This window comes from Polypterus senegalus, chromosome 17 (genome assembly GCF_016835505.1).
Source record: "Polypterus senegalus isolate Bchr_013 chromosome 17, ASM1683550v1, whole genome shotgun sequence".
Lineage (NCBI taxonomy): Eukaryota > Metazoa > Chordata > Cladistia > Polypteriformes > Polypteridae > Polypterus > Polypterus senegalus.
The window spans coordinates 53404550-53421122 of record NC_053170.1 but is presented as its reverse complement, the minus strand read 5'-3'; the positions used below and the strand labels follow the sequence as shown (position 1 = coordinate 53421122).

Genomic DNA, 16573 nt, shown 5'->3' with positions numbered 1-16573 from the left:
GAAATGCGTTTTTCCCGACATCTACAACCATCACTTTTTGACGATTTCAATTTGACACTGACAACTGTAACCATAACACACTGACAGAAGCCAAATTTTCAGGCTGTCAACGCAGACTGTCGTACAAGGCCCTGAGTGAAGGGTATGAGTGATGGAGGTCGGAGTGGGCCCGCATAAATGTCTTTAGTGACGATACATTAACAGATAAAGCTACATTTTAGCCAGCTTTTGCTGTTTCCACCAGGCAGCAAGTGGAGGTAAATAGCTAGGCCAAGCATTTTTTTTTGCTTTTTATATTTTTTATATATTTTTTTATTTTATGATGGTGAGATCCCCATTATTTTGTTTTTACATTTTTATTCGGTTTTAAAGCTTGTTTTCATACTTTCGAGATATTCAGATTTCCGTATAAAATAACTTACCAGCAGATATTGAAATCTATTTCACACAAAAGACACTTTTCAAACCTTGGCACTGGCAAACTCATGAATAAGTTCAGAATAATCAAGAGATTCGACTATCTCTTGCTCAATGGAAATCGATGCCAGACAATTCAGACATCCATGGCTTATGGAGCTTCGCAAGTCACTTTTGATAAGCTTGAGTTTTGAAAAACTCATCTCCGCCGAAGATACCATTATAGGCACAGTCAATGCTATTCTGAGAGCCACAGCAACATTAGGCATGGCAGTTGCTAACTCCTTCTCATACAGATATTCCAGTGCTTGCATGGAACTAAATGGGCAAACATGCGAATTTCACTGCATAGTGCATGTGGATCAATGTCTGATTCATTATTCTTCAAGTCAGTTAATTCAATTTTCAAGTCCATAGAGTATTTCATCAAGGTATTATTATCTATGGATGATATTAACTGATAATTGCGCAAAAATCCAAAATTGTCGAAATGCTGTTTCATTTGATCATTTGATCAAACCTCTCATTCATTGACATGATTGCTTGATCCAGAAGGACAAGAAAGAATTCTGTGCGAAACCTTTCCTTTGAATCAGTTATTAACTCATCCCGGACTTCATAATCAAAATTGCGCTTTGTTCGTCTCCTGCGTGAACTGGTTACTGCAGGAAATGCGACATCCTCGGAAGGCATCTCCAATTCATTAGCGAGCTCTCTGGCTTCTGCTAATTATAGTCCATTTTCTCTGTACGAAACCAAATAGTCAGAGACACTGTTGATGCATTTGAGAGCAACATCATAGTGCATATTTTCATTTTGCAAAATTTTGCTGGCTACATTGATCTGTGAAAGAATGTCGTACCAAATCGCTAAGGAAACAAGAAATGGAAAATTTTTCAGCTGCTTGGCTAATGCAGTGGCTTCAGTTCTAGCCTTAAGATCTTTAGAATCTTCAGAAACATCTACCAGCGCATCATACACAGAGCCTATTTGGAATCTGACAGCTTTAACACTCTCAATCCTGCATTTCCATCTAGTGTCACAAATGCACTTCAGAGTGAAATTATTGATGTGCTTCTCCAGAATCTGCCAGCATACTGTAGAAGCACTAAACGGCAAATAGAGCTGATGTAACGTTCCAAAAAGCGACATGGCAGTTGGTGACAATTTAGCCATGTCTCCAACAAGCAAATTAAGGCTATGACAACTGCATGGGATGTAGAATGCTCGTGGATTTTTATCCAGTATTCGTTTTTGAATGCCACTGTGTTTGCCTTTCATATTGGAACCGTTATCATATCCCTGTCCCCTACAGTTACCTAGGTCCAATTTCAACTCCAAGAGCATCCGTAAGCATTGGTCTGTGAGATTGAAGCCAGTGCTATCATCAACGACTATGTACCCTACAAAATATTCTCAAACTTCCACTGAGGAGCTTTCAATATGAACGATCCTTATTATCATCGTCATCTGGTCTTCATGGCTTATATCAGGAGTGCAGTCAAGAATGATTGAGAAATACTTGGCCTTATGAATATGGGAAATTATTTTCTCTAACGTAGCATTACCCATCAACTGAATTATTTCATTTTGGACGTTTTTACCCAGATAATGATCGTGGATTTCATTGTCTGTAATCCTTTGAACATGCTCTTGCATGCACGGATCAAATTTGGCTAACAATTCCACTAACCCAAGAAAATTGCCATTATGCGGGGCAAATATACGATCGCTAGAACCTCGAAACGCCAGGTTTCTTTCACCCAGAAACTGAATAATAGCAATAATTCTTGTTAATACATTGCGCCAATGCTCAGTTTCTCTTAGCTGAAGTTCTTGTGCATGCTTATCAATGGTACATCCTGCCTTCAAGCGTTTTTAAAGTTCCAACGAATCCTTAAAGGCACGTATATGGTTGGCTGATATTTTGTGACTGCACACGTCTTGGGACAAATTTCTCCAATCACCGCAACCATCAGTAGTCAATTTGATTTGGATATTCAAGAATAACTTGCAGCAGAAACAAAAAACTGCATTTTTGTTCTTTCAGTAAACAAGCCAGGGCCTGTCAACAAATTCCTCATTTGGTAATTTTTGGGAATAAAAGGAATCAGAAAAATGGCGCCCATCATCATTCGTCGAATACTTAATCCCGATTTCGCGAAAGGGCCCCTTTTGGACTAGGAAGACACGTTCCTTGTCGGTGATTGCTGCACCCCACAAACCTGGATCTCCCCAACTAAAGGAATCGAAATCATTATCAGCCTCGTCGTGATCTTCATCTTTCTGGTTAGAAACCGAATCGGCTGGCAACATTGCTGAACCTGATGAAAAACCCATGTCCATGTCATTCTTAACGTCATCGGCCTCTGACTCCTCGGAGTCAGATAAATGTTTGTGGGGCTTGGATGGCGTTGCGGTATCTTCGACTAATGGAAGTTCAGTCCTGGTGCTAGTGCTGCTGCTGCTGCTAGAGCTAACCGTTTCCGTTAGGAAGCATTGCAAAGCCCCTTTTTGGGTATCGAAGAATTCATCTTTCGCTGCTTTTTCTTTACGTTTTTGAGCACCTGATTTATATTTCTTTGGCGGTGGAACTGAAGACATTTTGAATACAATAATTTCAAACTGTGGAAATTCGGCAAGGCCTAACTACTATCTACAAGACATTCTTTCTAACAAAATGGAAAATATATTGATATGAAGGAAAGAGATGGCTTTACGAAGAGAAGGGCCCCTTTTATGCTCTGTCGTGAATGCAGTGCGGTGGAGCGGCCCTGACTGAAGTGTAAGTGGCCGCCTACTGAGGACAGAGGCACAGATGAGCCGTGGAGGCGGCAACAGGCGCACGGGCCTGAGTGAAACGTAATGAAGATCGGAGTGCCGAGTGGAGATGTCCACATGGAATAATTAGGTGATGGAATATGTTGCCCGTGAATTATATATATATAAAAATTAGTAATAGAGGTTGCAGTGAAGGAGTCTGTTGCTCCATTGGGCACCTCCGCAGCAGCGTCGCATCACAAGAAAAGAAAAAAAAGCCTTGGGTGCAGTGGCCCCCCTCTAGCTGTGGGCCCGAAGCGGTCGCTTCGTTCCCTTTGCCCTAAGGCCGGCTCTGATTACGTAGGAACTCTGAGAAATAGACATTATAATGTTTACTGACAATAATGTATTTAGTCACGTTTATGTTTCGCATAAGCTATTAAATTCAGCAGAATTAAAAGTGTTTTGCTCCTGATTTACTTTTGTATTCAATGTCTGGTGCATCATGTTGCAGTGTCCAACAGTAGTCAGCAAGCATTGAGGGATTCCAGTTGCCCTGGTATCGTTTCTCCATTATCCTGGTGAAACCTTTCACAATGAGGGCGGCACGGTGGCGCAGTGGTAGCGCTGCTGCCTCGCAGTTAGGGGACCTGGGTTCGCTTCCCGGGTCCTCCCTGTGTGGAGTTTGCATGTTCTCCCGTGTCTCGTGGGTTTCCTCCGGCGCCCGTTTCCTCCCACAATCCAAAGACATGCAGGTTAGGTGGATTGGCGATTCTGAATTGGCCCTAGTGTGTGATTGGTGTGTGGGTGTGTTTGTGTGTGTCCTGCGGTGGGTTGGCACCCTGCCCAGGATTGGTTCCTGCCTTGTGCCCTGTGTTGTCTGGGATTGGCTCCGCAGACCCCGTGACCCTGTATTCGATTCAGCGGGTTAGAGAATGGATGGATGGATGGAACCTTTCACAATGTTCGTCACTGACAGCACCAAGATTTGCGGGGAAGAAGTCCAAGTGTAAGGGGAGGAACTGAATCTTGAGTGACATGTTTCACTTCATTGTCTTGTATGCTTTGAGAGATTTGTCTACCAGCTGAATGTAGTTTGGGGCTCTGTAATTGTCCAGAAAAATGCCTTCTTTGATCTTGGCATCAGTTGTTCTTGGGAACATCTGTCTTAAATAACAAAAATCTTCGCCTTCCTTGTTCAGTGCTTTCACAAAATTCTTCATGATTCCCAGTTTTATGTGAAGAGGAGGAAAAAATATCTTTGCCAGGTTGACAAGCGATTCATGTGCCACATTTTTTTGTCCTGGAACTAACTTTTTACGGAGTGGTCAGTTCTGTCGAGAATAGTGCGACTCTTTGGCACGGCTGTCCCATTCACAGATGAAACAACAGTACTTTGTATAGCCGAGCTGCAGTCCTAGTAACAGAGCAATGACTTTAGGATCTCCAAAGATATTCCAGTTGTACCTGCTATACTGGACGTGCTTCAGCAACAGTTCCATATTCTCATACGTTTCTTTCATGTGTGCTGCATAGCCAACAAGTACTGAAAGATAAACGTTGCCATTGTGTAGCAGAACAGCTTCCAGGTTTAACAATGACGAATCAATGAAGAGACGCCACTCTTCTGGGTTGTGATCACAACCCAAGGCCAAAAACAATCCTTGAATGTCACAACAGAAATAGAGATTTTCAACTTGTGCAGAAAATTTGGTTATATCATGATGTCGGACTCAAAACACAAAAATTTTCGTACCTGGTGACAACAAACACCATTCCTGCAGTCTCAAATCCAGCAGCTTGGGTTATCAGATGTGGATTGCCTGATGAACATGGTTCAAAATCCAGATCAGTGTCACTGTCAGTACCCTGCATTGTAGTTTCTTCATCTGGTTCATCTAAGGTCCAATCCTCTGGTGGTTTCGGAATTGGAAGACTGTCGTCATGTGGCATGGGTCTCAATGCTGAAGGCAGATTAGGATATTCAATTGACTTCTTGTTTTTGGCAGAGAAACCAGACACATTAGTAAAACAGAAGTAACAGTCCGTCACATGGTCTTTCTGTTCTCACCATATCATCGAAGCAGCAAATGGCATCGTCTTTCGAGTGCCTCTCAGTCAGGCTCTCAGACTGACAGCACGTCGCACAGCAAATATGTGGCGCCCATTCCTTGTCTTGATCACCAATTTTGCAACCGAAATACAGATGATAAGCCATTCATTGTCTCTGAGGCACAAGTGTATATTCGCCATAAATATAGCAGAATGTATTGCGGCTGTTACGACATTGACGAGACATATAACCTGACACCAAAACGTCTATAGCATCAAGCTTACTTACTGTTATATTGCTACAGGTACAATAATTTACTATACTAATACTATACATACACACTGACTATCTATATAAACAAATGAGCAGGATCGGTGTATGCAAGCCACCTTTATAACATGCTGAGACAGCGTCAAACTCTTTCAGACCTGCCCTGGCATGCCCAGGATGTCAAGTTCCACAGAACAGAGTACAACCTGGCCTGATTCCATGCCTAGACATGCCCAGGCTGCACAAACCGTTGTTGATAAGTCACTTACGGGACCTAAAATGTTTGGATACAAATATAAGAAAAAATCATGACAAAACTGAAATGGTACATGATGGGTAAATTTTGATGTGATATTCATGATCAGCCCCCAAAAATCTATAAGACTCACCCAGCAGTGTTCAAGAAGCAAAAACTTTGTTGTGCAGTGTTATCTGAAATTTTCTTTACTCCTGAGACTACTACAATGGCCCAATCAACTTGTTTAACAGGTGGTAACCCTCACATTTCAATAAGATGAATTAATTCTCCGTTAACCTGTTATTTTTATGTAGCACCTTCGGCAATGTGAGCTTAGAATGTGAGTTATCAATGGCCAGCCATTTTCCGGCCTCCACATTGTATAGATGTCTGTTTTTAGCATAGTCTTTTATCTTGTTGTCTTTTGGCTTCCATTCATTTTTTACTCTCCATCTTACCATGATCTACTTGACTTTGCTTTTCAAACAATCCCATTATGCCCCTTCTTCCCACATGTATAGCAGATAACAGTGCCTTACCATAGTGTCCATATTTGCTTGTGGTTTCACATGAGAAAAACTCCCAGAACGAGAGCAAAAGATGCAGTGGTCTGACTCAAGAAAGCTGACTCCAGTGGAGATTTAAGCAGATGTTGAGCTGCTCTAAGTCAGTCATCAGTATACAATACTGTATGAATAGACTGACACCATGGAGTAGTAATGTTTTTACCTTTGGTCAGTGTCCAGGTTTCCAATGTAAGCAGCTAAATCTTGATCCTCCAGGGAGGCTAGTGCAGGTTTCACAAATTGAAAGCAAGAAGTCCTGAGTGGAGAATCTAGTCAACTCCATTCCTGGAAGTCTGCAATGGGTGCAGGTTTTCATTCCAACCAGTTTCATAATTACAAGCCAGGCCTGTTTTTAATTTTGTGGCTTGTTAGTGGTTTCATCCTGCCAAAACAAATCTTTATCACATTGTAGATTTTTTGTTTTCTGAGAACCTCATCCATATGTCTTGTGGTCCGGAACAGATCTGTACCATATAGTCCTTTCCTTCTCGCTCATTCATTTCAATAAAAGATACTTTATGATGCATGTACACTGGTTTAAATTGAAACATATTAGGTGGAAAGCTGGTTATTTTTTTGTCATTTGCACTTCATTTTTAACTGGTGACGGTTGAAGAAAACAGGCAACTTTTATAACCTTAATGCAGTTGTTAATAACTAAAAAGAGTCAATTAAGACAACAACAACATTTATTTACATAGCACATTTTCATACAAATAATATTTTCCTTTGAGTTCTTAAGGAGGCTTGTGAGTACATATATAAAACCATGACACATATTTTTAGAAAGTCACTGTGCACTGGAAAGATTCCAAAGGACTGGAAAATGGCAAATTTCATCCCATTATAAAAAAAGGGTGACAGGGCAGATCCAAACAAGTACAGTATAGGCCAGTAAGCTTAACATTCATCATAGGAAATTTAATGGAAGGAATTATTAAGGATAAGATTGAGCAACACCTGGCAAGGACAGTAGTTATTCTGAACAGTCAGCATGGGGTCAGAAGAGAGAGGTTGTGTTTTACTAACATGCTGGAATTCTATGAGGAGGAAACAAAAGGATACACTCAAAGTGGAGCTTATGATATTATTTATCTGGACTTTCAGAAAGCATCTGATAAGGTGCCACATGAGAGGCTGGACATCAAGCTAAAAGAAATGGGAGTTCAGGGTGATGTTTTTAGATGGGTGCAGAATTGGCTCAGATACAGAAAGCAGAGGGTGATGGTGCGAGGAACCTCATCAGAATTGGCTCATGTTAGGAGAGTTGTTCCACAGGGGTCAGTGCTAGGGCTGCTTCTATTTTTAATATATATAAATGATTTAGATAGGAATATAAGTAACAAGCTGATTAAGTTTGCAGATGATACCAAGATAAGTGGATTAACAAATAATTTGTAATCCGTTATATAATTATAGAAGTAATTGGACAGCATACAGATTTGGGCAGATTTGGAGAAGCATCCACTTACAGAGCCACAGCACCATACGTCACCACAGTTGTAGACCCGCAGTTACAGACCCGGAAGTGACGTCTCTGTCATTTCAGGACTGACTTCGTAAACTTATTTTCGGAAGGTTTCAGCAGGTCTCAGCAAAGCCCGGAAAGTAACGTCGCGTCAAGGACCCGTTCAGAAATTAAGCGATAAATAAAAAAACGAGAAGAAAAAAAGTACATCAGACCAAATTATACGCTTGTATTACTTCATTGTGAAGTTTAGAGGGTTTCTGCCATCACATCGTGTCATACATCAAACTAAACAATACGGATTGTTTCTGTGAAATATTAATATTAACGTTTACGTTGTGTTCAGGTCTGTGGGAGCCATTTAACATTTGGGCAAAACTAAAATCATCAAGATCTGTGTTAATTGAAAATAGTTTTTCGTTTACATTCATGAAACAAAATATAAAATATAATTACAATGTTTACACCACTTTAGAGTTTAGTAAAACGTTTATAATAAAAGTGATTACGTTTTTTTTAAAATGTACTAGGCATGTGTGCAATATTGTACTAAACCAAATTAGAATAAACATTTAAGCCAATCTAATATTTTTAAACATGTTTATGAAGAAAACAGCAATACATATTCTACACTGAATTATGCTATATATTAATTGCATTATATAGAACTTCTCTAGTTTTTGTCACTTATTATAAACTATGGGTCATCAAAAGAAAAAAAAATACTAATAAGAACACAGTTTATTTATATAGCACCCTTCCTATGCCCAAAATTCAGAAAGAACAACAGGACCATTATAACATTGGCTACAAATAATCCATCCATCCATCCATTTTCTAACCCGCTGAATCCAAATACAGGGTCACGGGGTCTGCTGGAGCCAATCCCAGCCAACACAGGGCACAAGGCAGGAACCAATCCTGGGCAGGGTGCCAACCCACCGCAGGACACACACAAACACACCCACACACCAAGCACACACTAGGGCCAATTTAGAATCGCAATCCACCTAACCTGCATGTCTTTGGACTGTGGGAGGAAACCCGCCTGGAAAACCCAGAAACGGGAGAACATGCAAACTCCAGGATGACCAAGCGAACCGGGTCTCCTAACTAAGCAGCGCTACACTGCGCCACCGTGGCTACAAATAATATCTCACTAAATAAAGATAAATACAGGATATACAAAACATTCAAATAGAATAAAAGACAATAATTGAGACTAAAATATAACATAGAAATCTTGAAGAAATAGCATAAATTGTGATAAAAATGCAAACCCAGAGTACCTGGACAGAGAGAGGGGGTAAACTGAAAGAAGGGACAGAATGTCAGGTCTGTTTAATGTCCTCCTAAACAAATGAGTTAGAAATAAATGAATGGAGTCAGCTGATGTCATTAATTTAGTGAGGTCAGTCCACAGTCAGGGCGCTATATACAGCTGAAGGCCCTGCTGTAACCCACAGAGTGCAGGTTAGTGAGGGGCACAGAATGAGAGGACCTTAGTGGGCAGGTCAAGAACAGAATTTGATATCCAGCCCTGTAAGACACAGAGAGCAGTGAAGGTGCAGCAGGATGGTTGTGATGTGCTCGCTGTTGCCAGTCTGTGTCAGGACTGGACAGGTCAGGAGCTGTGATGTAAGATTATATTATTATAAAATTAAGGTAACTTAATTATTATATTATAAATTAAGGCATGAGGGTTGCCCTGGACATGACATAAGCTACATAGGGTCTGACAATGGGTCCAAGGATTTTATCCAGATACGTAATGGCAGTCAAGGTGCTGTTGTCTAGCCTGTAGAGGTCTGTGCGTCCCTCCATGGATATGCCTCCCCAGTCTGACCATCACTGACCCACCACTAAACCAGTCATGCTGAAAGATGTTACAGGCAGCATAATGTTCTCCGCGGCTTCTCCAGATCCTTTCTCGTCTGTCACATGTGCTCAGGATGAACCTGCTCTTATCTGTGAAAAGCACATGGCACCAGTGGTGGTCCTGCCAATCCTGGTATTCTATGGCAAATGCCAGTTGAGCTCAACGGTGCCCACTAGAGGATGTCAGGCCCTTGGGCCACCCTCATGAAGTCTGTTTCTGATTGTTTGCTCAGAGACATTCATACCAGTGGACTGCCGGCTGGAGATCATTTTGTATGCTCTGGCAGTGCTCATCCTGTTCCTTCAGACCTGCTGATGGGTTTAGGACCTTCTCTGGTCCTGTCCAGTTCTCCTTGAGTAACTCCCTGTCTCCTGGAATCTCCTCAGTGCAATTGAGACTGTGCTGGGAGACACAGCAAACGTTCTGGCATTTCACATATTGATGTGTTTGCCATCCTGGAGAAGCTGGACTACCTGTGCCAGCTCTGTAGGGTCCAGGTATGGCCTCATGCTACCAGTAGTGACACTGACCGTAGCTAAATGCAAAACGAGTGACAAAACAGATGAGGAGGGAAAAATGTCAGTGGCCTCCCTCCACCTGTTAAACCATTCATTCCTGTTTTGGGGGTCGTCTCACTGTTGCCCCTCTAGTGCCCCAAAGCAGCTGAAACTGATGAACAAGCCCCTCTGCTACTTCACTGACTAGATCAATAGCTCACAAGTTTCATTTACTTGATGCCATACTCGGATTAAAAAGGGTTCCTTTAATTTTTTTGAGCAGTATATTTTAATGTAATATTGTGGTTTTATAAGTCACTACATAAATTACTGAAATACACTCAATGATAGTTTTAGATGTCCCCACACTTCAGTCCTTCACAAATGCAGTAGTTTACAAACATCATATTTTAATTTCTCTTTGAGAAGCATGAAATATAATTGTGTTGAATCTCAACTTATGATTATATTTTTGCTATGTATGTACTATTGAGGGTGATGCTCACTTTATTTTATTAAGTAATGTAAATAACCTGTTTACTCTTTACCCTCAGATCACATTCTATTTGTTTATCAAGCAGAACTGAACATTTTTATTTTCTACACAATACACTAATAACTGTACAGTTCAGCAGGCTAAAATAACACAGTGAGACACACAAACACACTTATTATGCATACACACTACGGGTGAAGTCATTGGTTCCCCTGTGGATGGGATTGTTGAATCGACACAATGGCTGTACATGCTGGGGTCTTTGGCCCATGTCGTCCCAGTAGCATGTGAGGTGTCACCAATGGTTTACCCTGCTCCTCTCCTTCTCCCTGTTCCAGTCTCAGTTCAAGGTTGTCGAGATGACAAAAGTATTTTTTTCTAAGATGTTCAGTATGTTGAAAAAATTGCCTGTGGCCAGCATCCCGCATAGTGTTTTTTCTAAATTCTCCACTCCTCTTTTTGTAGCATTATAGTCCATTATCATTTCTGGTCATGGAATCTCCTGTCCCAGTGCAGGTCACATTGTGCACCAAGGATGTGTCATTTGTTTTGACAAACTTTAAGGTCTTCACTAACCTAATCTGTGTGGACAGCAGTTGAGATGGGAGCTCTGGCTTATTTTTCCTTATTGTCCTAAGCATTGTTACCTTCCTCTTGAGGAGCTCCTTTCCCAGTTTGTGTAAAAGTAAGTTATTAGATATGGTGTTGTGGCCATGCAGCTTATGTCATGTCCAGGGTAACCCTCATGCCTTAATTTCTCACAGGAGTTCCTCCATCTGACTTCCCTTTGTTAATGAAATGACATCCTCTGCTCTTCTGTATCTCTGTGTTTCCCCTTAAGCAAGTTATTCGTAGCTTTGGACTGGTTTATCATTCTTATGCAGATGAAGCTTGAATCTATTTCAGTGTTAAAAGTGACACTTAATCACAGCTTTCTCTGCTCACAACTTACCTCAGTGAAATTAAACTAAAATTAAAACTTGAACAGAGCAAAACTCTTTAAAATTAAATTGCAACATAACTGAACTCCTGCAAAGTGGCACTAAAGTGTAACTTAAGAAAACAAACTCCTCCTTCAGCCATTCTTGGCGATGATCTCATCAGACCTTCTTTTACTACAAAGAATCTCAGTGTCACTTTGATTCCTCCTTTTCTTATTTCACCCATGTAAGCCATATTAAGAAACTTTCTTACTTCCACCTGTGTCACATACCTTAAGTTTGCACGTTCCTCTCCTTTGCAAATGCTGAGAAACTTGTCCCTGCTTTTATCACATCCTGCACTGATTATTGTAAGTCACTACTGGCAGGTACCACTTCTAATCTTATATCACAGCCCCAGCTGATTCAAAACTCAACTGCAACAGTCCTGACACAAACCACCAACAGCGAGCACATCACAGCCATCCTGTTGCACCTTCACTGCTCCCTGTGTCTTACAGGACTGAATATCAAATTCTGTTATTGACCTGCCCACTAAGGTGCTCTCATTCTGTGCCCCACATTAACCTGCACTCTGTGGGCGACAGCAGGGTCTTCAGTTCTATATAGCGCCCAGACTGTGGAATAGCCTCCTGAAATTAATGAGATCAGCTGACTCCATTCATTTGTTTAGGAGGACATTAAACAGACCTGACATTCTGCCCCTTCTTTCAGTTTACCCCTCTATCTGTCCAGGTACTCTGGGTTTGCATTTTAATCACAATTTATGCTATTTGTTCAAGATTTGTTTGCAGCATTATATGTTGTATTTTAGTCTAGATTATTGTCTTTTTTTCTATTTGAATGTTTTGTATATCCTGTATTTTTCTTTATTTAGTGAAGATATTATTTGTAGCCAATATTATATTGGTCCTGTTGTTCTTTCTGAATTCTGGGCAGGGTGCTATATAAATAAATTGTGTTCTTATTAGTATTTTTTATTTTGTTTTTCTTTTGATGGCCCATCGTTAATAATAATAAGAGACAAAAACTAGAGCAGTTCTATATAATCCAATTAATATATAACATAATTCAGTGTAGAATATGTATTGCCATTTTCTTCACATGCATATTTAAAAATATTAAATTGGCTTAAATGTTAATTCTAAATTGGTTTAGAACAATATTGCACACATGCATAGTACATTTTAGAAAACGTAATCACTATTATTATTAATGGTTTACTAAACTCTAATGTGGTGTAAACATTATAATTATATTTTATACTTCATTTCATGAATGTAAACTAAAAAACTATTTTCAATTAACACAGATCTCGATCATTTTAATTTTGTCGACATGTTAAATGGTTCCCACAGACCCGAACACAACCTAAATGTTAATATTAATATTTCACAGAAACAATCTGTATTGTTTAGTTTGATGTATGACACGATGTGATTGCAGAAACCCTCTGAACTTTACAATGATGCATACTATTTGGTTTCTAAACAGGTCTTTGACCCGACGTTACTTTCCGGGCTTTGCCGAGACCTGCCGATACCTTCCAAAAGTAACTTTATTACTTATTTATTACTGTATTTAACTAATACACTAGTGAGGCCCCATCTGGAGTACTGTGTGTAATTTTGGTCTCCAGACCATAAAAAAGACATAGCAGAGCTAGAAAAGGTCCAGAGAAGAGCTACTAGGCTGATCCCAGGGCTACATGGGTTGAATTAGGAGGAAAAATTAAAACTGCTGAGCCTATACAGTTTAAGCAAAAGAAGATTAAGAGGTGACATGATTGAAGTGTTTAAAATTATGAAGGGAATTAGTACAGAGAATCGAGACAACAACAACAATAACATTTATTTATATAGTACAAACAACATAGCTCAAAGTGCTTTACATGATGAAGAAGGAGAAAAAAGACAAAATAAATAAGAATTAAAATTAGGGAACACTAATTAACATACAATAAAAATAAGGTCCGATGGCCAGAGAGGAGAGAAAAAAAAAAAAAAAAAACCTCAGGCAGCTGGAGAAAAATTAAAATCTACAGGGGTTCCAGGCCACGAGACCGCCCAGTCCCCTCTAGGCATTCTACCTAACATAAATGACCTCAATCAGTCCTCATGGTATTCAGGGTTAACATGGAAGAATTTGATGATGACAGTCATGTGGACTTCTGGCCTTTAATCCATCAATGTAGGGACATCACTGTGCTTTGATTAGGTGGTGGAACCCAGAAAAAGAACAGAACAGAAAGTAGGGGTTAGTATGGATTTTGGAGCCACCATAAATAATAATGATAATTAATTAAATATACAGACCATAAGGATTAAACTAAGATGAAGCTATGAGAAAGCCACACTAAAGGAATGTGTTTTCAGCAGTGTTTTAAAGTGCTCCACTGTATTAGCCTGGCGAATTCCTATTGGCAAGCTATTGCAGATTTTAGGTGCATAACAGCAGAAGGCAACCTCACCACTTCTTTTAAGTTTAGCTCTTGGAATTCTAAGCAGACACTCATTTGAACATCTAAGGTTACGATTTGGAGTGTATGGTGTAAGACATTCTGAAATATAATGTGGAGCGAGATTATTTAAGGCTTTGTAAACCATAAGCAGTATTTTAAAGTCAATTCTAAGTGACACAGGTAACCAGTATAGTGACATCAAAACTGGGGTGATGTGCTTGGATTTTCTTTTCCTAGTTGAGATTCTAGCAGCTTCATTCTGTAATTGTTGCAATCGATTGATGTCTTTTTTGGGTAGTCCTGAGAGGAGTGCGTTACAGTAATCTAGTCGACTGAAAACAAAAGCATGAAATTAATTTTTCAGCATTTTGCAATGTTATATGAGGTCAAAATTTTGCTATATTTCTTAAGTGAAGAAATGCTGTCCTAGTAATCTGATTAATATGTGATTTAAAATTCAGGTCAGAGTCAATGGTTACCCCTAAATTCTTTACCTCCATCTTGACTTTTAATCCTAAATGCATCAAACTTATTTCTAATAACCTTATTATATCTATTATTGCCACTCACTAAAATTTTTGTTTTCTCTTTGTTTAGTTTGAGAAAATTACTACTTATCCATTCAGAAACACAAGTGAGACATTGTGTCAGTGAATCAAGAGTTTCGGGGTTATCAGATGCTATTGATAAATGCAGCTGTGGTAGCACAAATTTTGCCCCAAGATAATCTGACCTAACGGAAGCATGTAAATTGAAAAGAGCAGCAGACCCAGGATAGAGCCTTGTGGAACACCATATAGAATTATCATGTGTCTTTGAAGTATAATTACCACAACTAACAAAGAATTTTCTACCTGCCAGGTAGTATTCAAACCAATTTAAGACACTGCCAGAGAGGCCCACCCATTGACTAAAGAGATTTCTAAGAATATTGTAATCAATGGTATCAAATGCGGCACTCAGATCTAAGAGGATTAGAACAGATAAACAGCCTTTGTCTGCATTTACCCGCAAGTCATTTACTACTTTTACAAGTGCAGTTTCTGTACTGTGATTTGTTCTGAAACCCGACTGAAACTTATCAAGAATGGCATGTTTATTGAGGTGCTCATTGAGCTGCAAAATGACTGCCTTCTCTGTTATTTTAAAATGAGTTCATAAAATACATGTGGACAGAGTTAGAAACTTGTTAAAGGTAAATTTCTCACAAACATTATGAAGTTTTTCTTTACACAAAGAACAACAGACACTTGGAATAAGCTACCAAGTTGTATGGTAGACAGTAAGACTTTTGGGACTTTAAAAACCGGATTTGATGTTTTTTTGGAAGAAATAAGTGGATAGGACTGGCGAGCTTCGTTAGGCTGAATGGCCTGTTCTCATCTAGATTGTTCTAATGTTCTAAATTTTGTAGCTCAAAGTGCTTTACAAGATGAAGAAAGAAAAAAGAAAAATCTAAAAATGAGATTAGGCAATACTAAGTAACAAAGTATAAAGTAAGGTCAGATGGCCAGGAGGACAAAAAAATAAATAAATAAAAAACTCCAGAGGGCTGGAGAAAAAAAAAAAATCTGCAGGGTTTCCAAGGCCACGAGACCATCCAGCCCCCCCAAAGACAATGAGTTAACTAAAACTAAACCCAACAAACATATTGCTTCAGAAGTAAATGAATAGGTTCTGATTAAAAATGATTGAAACCAAAAACCAGCAGCCAATCTGGACCTCCAGGATCACAGTTGAGTACCCCTGATCTACAGCGTTGTAGCTGCACTGTTCAAATAGGGACCTTCAAGTGAATATCAGAATTCAGGAGAGCAAGGAAAATTGGAGGCAAGCAGATAACCTGAATACTTATAAGAGTAACCATACCCACAAAAGTACACACTGAAGTTTACCTGCCAGAAACAAAGCATGCTAAAATTGTGAGATAATGACATCAGCGTGGACAAAATGTAAGCAGATCAAGAAAGCAAAATTAACAGAGATATACTTAAAATAGTGTGTCTGAGAAATCACATGTCGTCCAGCTATCTCCTCAACTAGGTTAAGTATCTGGAAGCTCTAGACAGAGTTGTTCATTATTTTACATTGTGTGTTTTTACTTCACTATTACTTTCTATGTTACTTATTATGGTATTTTATTTTGTTTACCAACACAAGCCACCTATCAGTCAGTGCTGAGTTTGAGAAAGTCAAGTAAGGCGAGGGACATAAAAATTGATGGAATATTTTACTTTATGCAATATGAACACTGATGTATGATTTTCTTGTAGTACATGTTTTTCCAGAACCATCACTAACATTTTAGACTCCATGCTAGATGTTATGTACAATTCTCATTGTCATTTTGGACAAATGATATAAAAGAATTAACAAATATTGAAATAAGACCTATTACACTAATTTAAGGTTTGAAGTGAATGGGCCATGAGGAGAAACTGAAGGGACAAAAACTGGTAAGCTTTCCTTTTGAAGAAAAATTACACTAAGAACAGATTAAACATAAGAATTTAAAATTATTAAAGCC

General features: G+C 39.3%; 1 pseudogene; it reads right to left on the bottom strand.

Annotated features, from left to right (window-relative positions):
• Positions 1 to 1146: 1146 nt before the first annotated feature.
• Positions 1147 to 3021, bottom strand: LOC120517202 (annotated as a pseudogene).
• Between the last annotated feature and the right edge of the window lie 13552 nt (positions 3022 to 16573).